Source organism: Aythya marila, assembly GCF_965140915.1.
Source record: "Aythya marila genome assembly, chromosome: 1".
In the NCBI taxonomy this organism is placed as follows: domain Eukaryota; kingdom Metazoa; phylum Chordata; class Aves; order Anseriformes; family Anatidae; genus Aythya; species Aythya marila.
The window spans coordinates 185,408,026-185,422,651 of record NC_139042.1 but is presented as its reverse complement, the minus strand read 5'-3'; the positions used below and the strand labels follow the sequence as shown (position 1 = coordinate 185,422,651).

Below are 14,626 nucleotides of genomic sequence, written 5' to 3'. Positions count from 1 at the left end.
TATCCCTCCAGGTGCCCTCTCTTCAATTAAATGAAAATAGAGAATGTCAGACTGAGTCTACTGTTAAGTAAGGAACCAGTTTACTGTAACAGAAAATAGTGCAATATGTCTTAAATAATAAAATTCTTATCACTACCCCTCTGGTATTCTCATGTTACACCAGATTTTGAAGCAAAATTGGAGGGGCTGTAAATTGTCCTTAACCAACTGAATTCCATTGGAACCTTTTTGTGCAGTGACATCTGGGTTGGATCATATGACAGTTCAGATTGGAAAGGACCGCAGGAAGTCCTTTCTGCCAGATGATCCTCATGGGAAAAAGGTTATATCAGTCTAAATCTCTCATTTCAATTTATTCCAAATGTTTTTTGTCCTCACACCACTCTAGAGAAGATCTTGGTTCCATCTCCTTGTAGGCACTGAGAACTGCTCCTCATGCAGCTTGAGCTGTGTCTTCTCAAGGCTGAAAAAGCTCATCTCCTCACAGGCCAAGTGCTCTAGCTTCCTAAACCTCTTGCTGCCTCTCTGTTGAGCTTTCCCCAGATTATTTGTATACAGAGGGGCTATATTTAAATATGGACTAAGATATAAATATATTAAGATTATTAAGATGGAGAGGCTCAAGAATAAATTTGTGCATCTAATATACTGGTGAAACACTAATGATTTTGAGGCTTTTGTCTTCAGTCTGTAAGTAAAAGGTTATGATACAAGTTATAAGAATAAGGGAAAATGAAATAGCCCTGGTAAGATGAGATCAAACTCCACTTGGTAAATTGGAACAAGATAGTAGCATTCTGTGGAGGAGTTTTGATTTCTCCAAAAGTATACCTACAATTGTAAAATGCATTGTAAAAAAAAGTAGATGAGAATATTTCAATTTTGTTCAAGATTGGGTGAAAAATGACTTTTGACCAGCTTTAAGTTACTACAATAGGTTTATGATATTATAATGGCTATCACATTTTTTTTCTTTAAGCACAAAAGTCAGAATATTTTTTATTTTATTTCAGAGTGCCTGAGAACAACCAAGCAGGTTCACACTTTCTCAAGGTTACAGTGATGAGTAAAAAATACTAAACATTTACTTTTTTTGGGGGTGCATATTATCAGTAGAAATAACTGATGAAAAAAAACCCACAACTTTGGGATCAGAATATAGTTATAACACAATGTGCAGTGAATTGCAAGTCTGAAGCCTCACTTTGCTCATAACAATTAATGCTAGGGTTTTCGCTGATATAAGTAGTAAAATGTGACAATCTGACTATATCTCATCAAGAGAAAGCTTATGCTTCAACAGTACTGTGCATATTTATTATGTTATTTTTACTAGCATACTGGCACCTACAGGAGGGATTTAATAGGGCAACAAAGATGGTAAAGGGTCCAGAGGACAAGACATGAAAATTAGCTGAGGTCCCTGGGTTTGCTCAGCCCAGAGCAGAGCAGGCTGAGGGGAGGTCTCATGGCGGCCTGCAGCTCCCTCATGAGGGGAGCGGAGGGGCAGACGCTGAGCTCTGCTCTCTGGGGACAGCGACAGGACCTGAGGGAACGGCATGGAGCTGGGACAGGGGAGGGTCAGGCTGGGGGTTAGAGAAAGGTTCTGCACCCAGAGGGTGGTCGGGCACTGAGACAGGCTCCCCAGGACAGTGGTCATGGCACTGAGCCTGCCAGAGTTCAAGAAGCGTTTGGTCAACATTCTCAGACACAAGGTCTGATTTTTTTATTTTTATTTTTTTGTGTGATCAGGAGTTGGACTCAGTGATCCTTGTGGGTTCCTTCAAACTCAGATATTCTATGATTCTATGATTCCTGAGAAAATGTTTAATCACGAAGACTTTTAAGGAAAAGATGAGTGTCTGATGGCTAAACTCAGTGTGACTTTGGTGTATTCAGATGTATTTGTTGGATTTATCCTCTGTGAGAAATTCAAATTGTTTGTACCATTAATTCTAGATGGCCCTGGGCAGAAGAGAAAGGCCCTCAGACCCTCAAGATGGCCCTGTTTTTAGCTGTGTGAAATAATAGAACTTCAGGCACTTTCATAAAGTTTAAGGGTGTAAAGGTGTTTATGCAATCAAGAATGTTTTTAGCTACTTTTAATATTAGAAGCCTAAATTGAACTGTATGGGGAGGTCTTTATATTTTTCTGGATGTTGTCTTTTGCTTAGTCATGAGCATCTTGTTCAGCACTGTCTCATTTAGTATGTCTCAGGCATGATAATGCTCAAAGTTGCTGAAGAAGCTCTGACAGCATATCTTCTACACACCACCTCTGAAATACTATCTCCAGATAAGCCTTTTCCTTCCCTCTGCATCACTGTTTGTTGATAATTGCTCTGATTCAAACACAGGAAGCAAGTAGAACAAATTGATTCACTGTATCTGAAAGGGACAGCACTTCTACCAGGGAACTTTTCTTCAAGTTTTGTCACAGTTTTGCCCTGTTGAAGACAGAATATATGCAGCTATAAGAATGCTGCCAATGGAGTGTGTGCAAAAAACCTGCTAAAGGAGGAAACCCCCTAATGTCCCTAATTTAGAAATGAAGCCAATCAGTTCTAATTAGTTTGCGCTTAAAGAACTAGCAATCTTCTAGGTTGTGGGAATGTAGTATTTGTGCGTAAAGTGTCTTCCTGTTTTAGACTGAAATCCCTTACAGAAGCAAATTGTCCATGTCCTGATCATGAAATCAAGCAGTCTATTAACTGGCTGCTTAGTTCTAATTTATGGTGCTTTTATTTTTATAAAGACCTGAAAAATACCTTTAATTGGAACAATGAGGAAATTACAGATTTTCATTTGCAGTTTTTCACCTGTTGAAAATCTTATGTATCATCTGTTGTCTACAAGTTTGCTCATTTAGAAAAGAAAGTGGTATTTCACCATCGCTAGTAAAGAACATAGGTTTACTTCAACAGTAATACATTATAATAGCATAGTCTATAGCAATTTAGAGATCTTGAATCCACATTTCCCATTCTGACCAATATTTTTTTTCTTAAAGAAAAGTGAAAAATGGAAAGAAAAAAGTATTTAATATTCTTTTACATTCTACTATTTTTTTTTTCTACTGGTCACACCACTGAAATCAACTATTTCTTTTACTCCTCATGCCCTACTTCCTGCAATATGATGGTATCATTAAAATGGGACACAGCAGGAAGAGACATTGGATAGGGCAAATGGAAAAGTTAATACAACATTTTCTTCAGCTTTTAATATTGTAAAAAGTTGCTATTGGATCTTTTCACATGCTTAAATTGGTAGCTGTCCTTTTGTCATGAAAAGCATTCTTTCTTTCTCTTCCTTTTTGGTTGCAGTTGAAAAAATCCTCCCGCTGTTTCTTCCTGAAAGAAACACCCTCTAATTCCACATGGGAACTCCATCATGACTAGTTCTATTTTGTCCAGCTACAAAAATTTCCTCTTGGATGTTTTCTGCTGTGAATACATGTATAAACCCAGTAATAACTCAAAGTGAAATTATTATATCTTTTATTATGTTTATTTTCATTTTACATTGGTTTTCATTGCATTTGTCTTGAAATCCTTTCTCATTATAGTCTCCTAGGTAGTAACATGCAGTCCTGTGAGCTAAACCAAATGCTCTGTATTCTTTCATATCTAAACTCAATCCTTGCAGACATTGTGAGAAAACATAAGCACAACTGCATTTTTGTTCTGATGGTTCTAAGTCTCTATCCTCATAGCAGCAGACTGAACAGTAGACAGCATACAAGACACTGTGGGAGATACTAGCATTAGGCTTCCTCTGAGGACTACATAGTTGTCTCACAGACCTTGAAGAAAATGTTAAAGAGCATTGTGCTGTTGACAGAGTAAGCAAAGGAAAATAATACAAGCCCAGACCACCAAGTATGAACAGGAGTGGGATGTGTGAGCTGGCAGCTGCGAGAATCTCAGACCTTCAGTTAAGTGAGAAACACCTGGGAGGGAGGAAAGTGTATATGGACAAGAAGCTAAACAATGGAGGAGAAACCATTCTCAATGGAAATGCCAGACACCACAGTGAGTTTACTGAGTTTTGTGTCTTGACAAAAGGGATATTTTTCATTGAACTGCTGTTTAAATTCAACATTAGTGAAAGACGTGTTTTTTAGGGGTATGGGATTTATGTTGCCTAATATTTGTTTTAAGAGTTAAATAAATAATCACACAAGAACAAATCAGTTCAGGTGGGCACTTTTTTTTAAGGACCATTTCCTTAGATGCTTCCTTTTTCAGAGGGGTTGAGATGAATTATAGTCAGGGGTTTCCTACCTCTTTTTGGAAGTAAAAAAAGCTTTTTTTAGGCTAGACAATGAATTACCAGATCACTAAGATTGCATGAGATGCATCCCTATCTAAGCAACTAACTGTAAGGAAACACCACAAGCTAATGAACAAATATTATCTGTTACTCGATGTGAAATCATTACATTGAACCACTTAGTGCAAGTGGATATTCACAATACATTCCGAACCTTTGTTTAAATTCTCTGCATACACAATGCATCAGATATTGCAGAAATGGCCCTGATGAGATGCCCCTTAGCTTGCAGAGTTCAAACCAAACCAGAGCAGCCATCACATATGGACCTTATTTGATGTAGGGGCAGATCATTCAGCCTAAATTTCTGTAAATCAGAGGAGAGGCCCCCACATGAAGCTCTTTCCATCAGCTCAGCTGCGAAGGCCTGCATTCCTACTCACAGATTAATAACAAGCCAACCAATGGATAATGAAAAGGGCATAATAACATCTCAAGCTGATGCTGTCTTTGTTAAATAGCTGACTATGAACTGTTTGCAGTCTGAATTAGTCTACTTTTGCAGAATTTCTCACAGAAGTGAGAAACTAAACATCCAGTCCATAGTCATTAATATAACTAGTTCAGATGTTGCAACTTTTTTGGTCAAGTCTTGTTGTAACTTAACCCTTTTGTCTCTGAAAAGAGTCAAATCAAATAGTGACCATAGATACTTAAGAAACCAATGTGCTTAGATACCTTTATGGCTGTTTATGCTTCCAGCAAATACTTTCCAATGACAAGGAAGGCCTCTTCTAAGCAAGGTCTCAATCAAGTTTGTAACTAAAAATAATACTACTGAGGACAAAAGTCCCAAGAGTTTATAGTCTGAAGTTTAAACTTAACAGCTCTCGCAGTCAATAAGCAGAGGAAAGGATTTTTATACATACTGTTGCTACGCACCTTAGGTCCTCTGAGATTAAATGCTAACAGACAACAGTTGCTTGTACTGAAACCTTTCTGAAGCTGATAGCTATTGCTTAGGCTTTGTAGTTATACACTGAAGTCTGCATTAGAAGTGCGTACATCTATGGGGTTTTAGAATAATATCAGTTATTTCCACCTATGTTCCTGGACTATTTCATAGCAATTTCTTACCATAGTTAGAAATTCACATGGGTAATCTATGTTAGAATATGTAGGTTCTTTCTACATTCTCACCATGATTTTTCCATGATTTTTTTGCCCCCTTTTAATTAGAGAAATTCAGCAAAATATTTGCTTGTCTGCTTGTGCTAACACTCACTGGTGTTCTGACCCTATTCTGGGATTGGTGATTTCTCAGAAAATTTGTATTCATGCTTGATAGATTGTACCTACTGAAAGAGTGTTCTAGGCTACCAAGGAGCAGTACTGAAATTCCTGAGCATATCTTTAGATCCCAGTTATCAAATGAACAGGATATACAACAGTGGCAAATTTTTGTAGACTTTAGAGAAGATCAAGTTGTATGGGGACTGTCAAATGCTTCCATTTTATTATCTTATTTTATTTGCTATTATTAGTGAAAACATTTATATTTATGGGTAGAGAAATTCAAAGTAAAGTCACAAAAGTTGAGCTGACTTTGAAACTTAAAATTTGAATAACTTTTAAAATATATCTTTGATGAAGTAGTTCTTAGATCTCTGTGTTAGCAAATAGTAAGCAAGTTTTCTCCTTTATCTTCATATTATTTAATTTAGAAAGGTCAGATTAAATTTGTGACATGCTTTAATTATGTCAAACACATAATTTTATGATATAATTTAAACCATTTTTTTTCCTGTACAAAAATCAGACAAATAACATGCCTCATTTACAAACTGACAACTTCTGAGGCTAAAAATCCCTGTTTCTGTAGAATTTAGAGAATGACAATTAGCTCATGGCTTCACATTTGCAGCTGATTGTTATTATTTTATTTTTTATTTTTGTAAATATGTACTGATATATAGATATATGTAAAACAAAGAGCAGCAATCTTATGTTTGGCATTATTTTAATTGAAGACAATGCATTAAATTTGTATTTTCATATGTAATGTACAATATATACAACTAAAGGGTTAAAAAAGTCCAATGCCAACATAGAATCAAATAGTCCAACATAAAATCAAATAAACTCTATTACTTTAATACATACTAAATCTGGAAATACAAAAAAAAAGAATGTAAGAAGCAGTGGATCACTAACACTTGTAAATGCTATAATATAAAACATAAACTTATAAGGGTATAAGACACAAGGAAATCTGAGACATGAGATACTTTAGTGTCCATCCTAAAATAAAAACAGATGAAGCAAGATGGGATTTGAGTTACATTTAATAATTGTATAAATATTTAGGAAATCTGAAAAATCATAGAATCAAAGAATGGTTTGGATTGGAAGGAACACTTAAATAATAAAGTCCAACACCCCTGCTTACTGACGGGGATATCTTTCAGTAGATTAGGTTGCTCAAAAACCCATCCAACCCGATTTGTAATGCTTCCCATAATGGAACATCCACAGCATCTCTGGAAAACCTGTTCCAGTGTCTCACCATCTTCATCATGAAAAATTTCTTCCTTATATGCATTGAACGAATGATAAATAGTTTTGCAAAATCTGACAGTAATTTTCTGTCTGACATAAAACTTCGAGAAAAGCTAACAAAACATACTATAATATCAGATTTATTAATTGCTGTGGATCCTCTCTTAATGCCCCAATTCTCTCTCTTTCCCTTTTATTCAAATTCCTGCAGTGTCTTTTTTTTTTTTTGGCTGTAGGTATTTCTGGAACAGGTATGTGCTCTCAGGTTGTCAGATATATTGCCACCAGAAAGTGAACCAGTGAATGGAGATCTGCCAGAGCACCATTTTTCGAGGACAAGTATCTTCTGGCAGTAACACTGATAATGCTCTGCCTGCAAGTTTCAAAGCAGCAGTCAGTTGATAACGTAGTAATAAAACTTTTTGTAATGTTATACATAGCTTTGAGTTTTGTCCTCACTAAATAATATATTCCTATGTGACCAGTTCCACTGATATTGCTTGTTGGACCTGAAGGAGAGATTACTTATCCCACCATATTTTTGATGCATCTTTTACATATGTTTCATGGTTCTTAGATTGGTGGAAACCATTTCCAACAGTGTCATATCATTATTTGAATGTAGTCAGTACTGCTTAGCCTAACAGCAGAGCAAATCTTGGATCATCAAGACACTGTTGTACACAATACTGATGCTGGTAGATGTCGTAGACTGAAGTTTTACATGTATGAGAGTTCTGAATGCCTGTGCTAACCAAATTTTTAAACAGTATTTCAATGACATTTAATTAAGCAACGAGAAAGCAATAACTAGAAGAGGGTTTTGTGTATTTTTTTTCACTCTGATAAGAATATTTAAAGTGTTGTTAGTGACTCAAAGCACCAAAATGAGCAATGCAACTTGATTTGTTTTTTTCTGAGTGAAAACACTTAGAAAGTAAATGTCACATATAGCTGTGGGAACAAAAAGAGAGAAAAAGAAAAGTGACCAGAATTATGGTTTAATTCAACTTTGATGTAGACTATTGTGCATTTTTAGAAGTGTAATGCTGAAAAAAAAAATCTGATTTACTGTGAAGGTCAGGAAAAATGTTATGGTATTTCCAATGAAAAATGTTTGTGTGCAGGGAATTTTTTTAATTTTTTTTTTTAAGTCCTCCATTTAAAGAACCAGACAAACAAAAAATCCAGTTTTCCATTTAAAGCGAAGTAAAAGTGAAAATTATTAAAACATGTTCACTCACCTGAAGTATTATTTTGGCTATTCTGTTTGCATTGTTTTCTGAAAGTATGAAGTTTCAGCCCAGTTCTGCTTAGGATCTATTTTAAAATCTCCACATTCCTCTTGGGTTGAAAAACTGTTTTGTTTTAATTTGTTTTTTCAGACCTTTACTAATTGGTCTTGCTATATATATATTCTGGTGAGTTGGCATAAAGTATAACCCTTCCAAAATTGCATCAGGTACCAATTCACAAAACCTCTTCTGTTAGTTGTTGAAGAATGGACAGTCAAACTGCATCATTTAACTATCATTGCCTATGCATCCTCAATTTTCTTTTTGGAATGGCTAAGAAAGAAAACTGATATAATCCTTAGCTTCCTCTCTGAATTGCTTTCTAAACTGACATTATACTATTACAGAAAAGTTTTATGGGGCTCTCTGTGGACTAACTTATGTACAGAACAAGCATCACTGTTACCATGTGGCTACTAGAAAGCTCAACTCCTTCATTGTAAAAGTACATCACCCCCTGAAATTTCAGTAACTGAAGCTAACGATCTCTATTGCATTATTTGTTCCAAGAAAGCAAACTCTCTACAATGTGTAAGGAAAGCAACTGAATAATCAGGGAAGACTGCAATGGGAGCACCATAGTGCTTCCTGCTGAGACTGCTAAAATGGCTAATATTTATAGATGACAACTTTCTGAGGAAAAACTAGCTGCAAAGATGGGAAGTTCTAACAAATTCTGACAGATAGAGAACTTTCATGCCTGAGCTAAAGAGTGGTGGGAGCCTACTTAAAAGTGCTAGTGATTTAGCTGTGACAGTGATTGACATGCAGAGAAAGATCAATCCCAACACAATAATATTTATCTTTGATTTTGCTTGCTTCCAAGTACAGCTTAACTGAAACTGTTTTGTGAGCCAAGTAAATGAGATAAATAATTTAGCTGTGAGTGAAAAATGTGAATTATAACTGCAAACTGATGAAATGTTAATAGATATGTAAGATCCAAACTTGTAAACACGTAAGTTAGGGGAAAACAAAACAAAACAAAAATAACAACCAAGAGTTGCACAGATGCATCAATGGCCTTTATACAGTAATTACACTCGAGCATATATAACAAATGCAGGTAAATGGTAACTAGCAGAATAGATTTTTCACAGGTAACCATTTTGCCTATTATCATTTTCACAAATCATTTTTATTATCGCTCCATCCTCCAACATTACTTGTCCTCACACTATTACCCCCACAGATCTTTCTCCCCTTAATGGCAACACAGTCCCTAAAAAAGTGGATTTGCCACTCAGCACGTATGAGAGGGGACAGGATGAAAGAAGAATAGATGGGAATGTGGAAAGGCAGGAGGAATACAAACTCTTGGAAAGGGATTTTTCCTTGTTGGTGACGAATCCATAGTTAGGAGACTCTATCCCTTCTGCAGTAGGATTTCTATCACTGCTAAGGCAGGTATTCATATTGCTGTCCTCTAACTGAAGGAGAAGACATACAAGCCTTGTTTTGTTTTGTTTATAAAAGTTTTTATTTTTTTTTCCTAGATAATCACAGATTTTACCAGAAATTACCAACCCTAAGAGTACATACATCAATAAATAACAAACATAGCAATAATTAGGTTGAAATAGTATAAATTGAATCTATAGTCAGCAGTGTTTCTCACATGAGGTTTTCAAGCAGATGTTGAATATTTATCCATTGTTAGATGTATCAAAAGTGGCACAAGAAATCGCAAGTATTATATTAATATTATTAGGTTAGTGAAATAAATGCTATAACACTACCAGATGATGATGATAAAGTAATTTTCATTTTAACTAAGTGAAAGACACATTGCAAGAACTGAATATGAGAGTTTTTTAACAGGAATTTTCTAAAACTTTCATGTGAGTTTTCAAACAGCTGGCTGGATGTTTTCATGGATTTAGTGTAGATTATATTTATATCTGTGTTTAGTATAGATCCCAATAAACAGTGAGAAATGAAAATAAATATTTTAAAGTTGATTAATAAAAGTAATGGTTTCTGCATACAGTTCTGTAAACACTGAATGTTGATTTTGAATAAGAACCTTAAAATGATAGAAATCAAGGTGGCTCAAATTGAAAAATGTGTTGCTGATAGATTTCAAAGAGGAATGTTTCCATCTGTTGACTAAAGATTAGGAAATCAAGATAACACATTGAAACATCCTATTTCCCAAGTGGAGCTCTAGTTATGTGTTCCTATTTTTTGCACTACCTTTCTAAGCTTGGAACCTGATGATTACCCTGTCTTTTTTTTTTTTTTTTTTTTTTTATTTCCAGAGATTAGTATCCTAGTCCCATGCACACTGCACCTGCTTAGCACTGACATCTGTTCTTCTAAGCTGGCCCCCACTCCTGTTTCTCCAAACTGTCCAGTACACAAAACCTTTTTCAAACCCTGCACCCCATTGTTCAAGCCTGGAGCTCTAACTAGCTGTTGTATACAAGGTCTTTGATATTAATATTCGGTCTTCAAGTGACATAATATTTTTAACTATATATATAGGATGGATTCTTGAAAATATAGAAATAAATATGGGAGATAATGTCAGTTGCATTTTTACACAAATTGCTTCAATAATGCAAATTGGAAACAGACATGTTGGCAAGACAGCATGGGATTGGTCAAAAATGTAAGATGAACTGGGTATTTCCCGAAGCTATGTAGTTGATAAATAAAGTAATTTATTAAATTTCCCTGTATCACAAATTATGAAACAAGTATATCCATTTGCCTTATCTAGATTTTTATCTATCTATATAGACCAGAAAATAATAAACAGTTTGCTCTGTACTCTTGTTGCCATGGACATGTGCACAGAAATTTAATCTACATACACCCTGAGATTATCATTAAGAAGACAGTTTCTAAAATATAGGTGAATTGTGTAACATATATCCCACAGCAGTCACCTGTTGGTGAGATCAATGACAAGTTTTGGTTGCTTCACTTATATCATACAGGTGGTATCATCACCCATGTATGAATTCATTACCTTAGCTATATTACATTAATCTTAATTTACTTACTGTATTGCATTGTTAAGTTTTTAATTAAGATACATTTTAATTTATTGTTGTGAAGGCCTCATTTCTCTTGGGTATGTTACCCAAAGTCTCTTGATTCCAACATCCTACTTGGGGTAGGACAATGTCACCTGCTTCTCTTTCCCTCACAAATGATAATCCCTGGCCACAGCCCCTTATCTACCTCATCCATGTCTCAACTTATGTTCCTTATCTTTTCCTGCTATAGCTGAGCTCCACCATCCCGAACAGAAAACACTCTTATCCCTGCAGAGATACAGAGATACAAAGGGGAAACAGTTAGAAAGTGTGCCAACAATATTTCCTGCTACAGTCCAGTTTGTCACTCTCGCTCAGGAAGTGCAAGAGTAGTTATGGCAACCTTATACAGGCTTGTACATTTTTGGTCTCTGGGGTTCATGAAAAGATTCCAACTAAAGGCAGTCAGGAACGGCTGACACTTTTCCTGGGCTTGTGATACATTTCTTCCTAGCTCTTCTGTAGCCCAAGATGATAACATTAGTACACGTGTATTTTCCCCATTGGTCAGAGAAAGTCTTAACATCTTGCTGTGATTCCCCACAAGCTTGCACTATTCAACATCTGGATTGGAAGACCTGCTGGAAAATACCATGACATATTTATCTGGATTTCCTTTGTATGGAAATCAGAGAAGGGAAGGATGGCATGAGCCCAGTTCTTGTCTCAGGTCTTGGCACACTGTCAGACCAAGCAGGTATGAAGAGCCTGGGTTCAAGAGTTTTAAAAATCTTCACAGTCTTTTTGGTAATGACATAGCCTAAGCAATATTTTATGGAATAAAAACTGTAGGATGAGAAATTGAAGTGATCATTAAGGAAGCATTAAAACATTTCTGTTATGAGATACATATTGTTTTATTATTTCAAGTCAGCCATGTGTGTAAAAGTATGCCTTGCTGAGCTCAGTGTCAAGATATAAATGAAGCTATTATTACTTCATATACAATCTGAAGACAAATGATAATCATGTCTTCCAAACATGTAATATTATCTTTGTAGTAGATGAATATATTTATGATTCAGACAATATGAAACATTTTACAATTATGCATTAATGTTTATTTAGGACAGTGTAATATAATCAGATTTAATCAGATTTAAGTTGATGAGTTCTTGTCATCTTTATAAATTAATGTTTTCAACATTTGAGAATTCTGGAAAGAGAAAATGGAGAGAAACTTCAAGAAGAAAGAACGTGTAATTCAGTTTTTATTTATTTATTTTTTTCTCTTATGGAAAGCAGAGACTTCTATTGTCTTCTGGGTTTTATAGTTTTAAAAGTTTTAAAAATTAGTTTTAAAAATTTTGTGATGTTGTTCACCCCTTCATAATTAAGGAAAGACACGCAGTGGTAATAAATTAATTTATAATCTTTTTAAATCTGGAATTTATATGATAAATTAGTTTCTGATCACATATTTACATATTCCTGAAGAGTAAAGGTGAAAGAAACTGTGGAAGAAATTTATAGAAATCCAGTGTGTGCTTAAAGTACAGTGTAACAGAGGAGACTATATATATATATATTTTCTTTCTTTCTTTCTTTCTTTCTTTCTTTCTTTCTTTCTTTCTTTCTTTCTTTCTTTCTTTCTTTCTTTCTTTCTTTCTTTCTTTCTTTCCTTCCTTCCTTCCTTCCTTCCTTCCTTCCTTCCTTCCTTCCTTCCTTCCTTCCTTCCTTCCTTCCTTCCTTCCTTCCTTCCTTCCTTCCTTTGTTTTCTTTTGTAAATCTGTACTACTTAGTACAATTTATTTGCAGAAGTGTTTGCTGCTTTTATGGCATTATGACTTAGCATTTATTATAGAAAAGGATTTCATTCTATCTTTCACCAACCTTTCACCCTTCAACATACACATCCGTCTGTCTGATGTGTGAGGAGAATTACATTTGGCTTGGAAATAGAAAGAGTTATGTCTCCTTCAAACATTTCCTGTCCTGACCATCACATCTAGAGGATGTGGAAGCTCTCAGGAAAAAATGCAGGTTATTGACTGCTGTGTGCCTGCAGCAGTTCTGTAAAACTTGCCCTTCACTCCTTGACTGGCCGGCATACCGTCTTGATTCCTGTCTTAACCAGACAGGAACAATTAAGGGAGGGCTCCTAAGCAGTACCCATCAATTACAGTTGGAAGCTAGTTCACAAATGAAATAAGTTAATAAAGTTGCAATCTAATTAAGCCACATCTCTTACATCCTTAATATCCTCTTTCATGTCTAGGTAATGCATTTCAAGAAACTATGTAATTTTCAGCATGTGCAAGGAAAAGTTTTCTGTTTGCTTGGTTGCAGTAGTGTTGCACAATTTACTAATCATTTGCCAATCATTAGATAGAACACTTTGAAAAGTGTTAGTTGAGTTATTTGTAATAAGTCACAAAGTTATGTGCTTTACTCTCATGGTCAGTAACAGTCAGTACCTTTTCAAGAAGCAGGCATGTTTTTTTTTTTTTTTGTTTGTTTGTTTTATTTTCTTCTTTTTCTTCCTTTAATCCCTAAATACATTTTTATTTCTCTCCCTAAGGAGAAATAAAAGCCTGTCATAATTTTTTAGTTCTATTTATTGCTCCCAGTGCCCAGGGATATTTTAAAACATTGAACACTGCTGATTGTCAGATTACAGATTTGTTCATATGTTACCACTGTAATGTGATACAGTGGCATTGAAGTACAGCAAGCAAACAGAAGGCTCTGAATAGAGTCCCTGATTCTTTTCCCATGTCATATGAACTTGCGTATTTTTTCTAAAGAAAGATCTTGCATACAGTAAATTTGCAGTCATATGGAATGCAAATTTGCAAAATTTGGATACATCAACATTAATATCATGAATTGATAAAACACTGTTTTGAAATAAAAACAAAAAATAAGGTAAAGAATATTAAAGAAATGGTGCATAAAATTTTGGTTAATTTTTATATTTTTAGTTTCAAATAATATGAATGGATTATTTTTACACTGAATGAATCTGTTATCTAGTAGATAACCTTGGTTTTAGTCTTTTGCTCCCCGAGTCAATGGGAACTTGGGCGTAGACTTTAGCAGGACAGATTTCATGTCAAGATCCGTAAATCCCTCTTTCCCCTTGTAAAAGAAAATTCTGTGCCTTAGAAATCAATGCCTGTATTCCCACAGAGGACATGGTTGGTTGTTGTGCCTAAAACATAATTTTTCTGAACTTTAATTTTAACTTTTCCACTTAGTAATATCACCCGTGAACATAAAAGATATCTCTGGATTTGGAGGTAGATGATTAATGTGGGAAATCCCTGTAGAATCAAAATCTCATAATGTATTGATTTTCTCTGTATTCCCTCTGTAGGAAAAATGTCCCTGTAGAAAAGAGCAAACAGTACATGGCTTTCAATGTGAAGCATAATTCACTAACAAATACAGTGAAAAAGTCTAAGAATAAGCACTTTTCAATATGGAGACAGATGGCCACATCACTTG

At 35.1% G+C, this 14,626-nt stretch overlaps 1 protein-coding gene across 1 annotated transcript in view; it reads left to right on the top strand.

The window, feature by feature from the left end:
• GRM8 (glutamate metabotropic receptor 8) overlaps nucleotides 1-14,626 on the top strand; it is a gene marked incomplete at both ends in the record, with an annotated part of 339,489 nt that overhangs the window by 196,943 nt on the left and 127,920 nt on the right. The window lies entirely within an intron of this gene.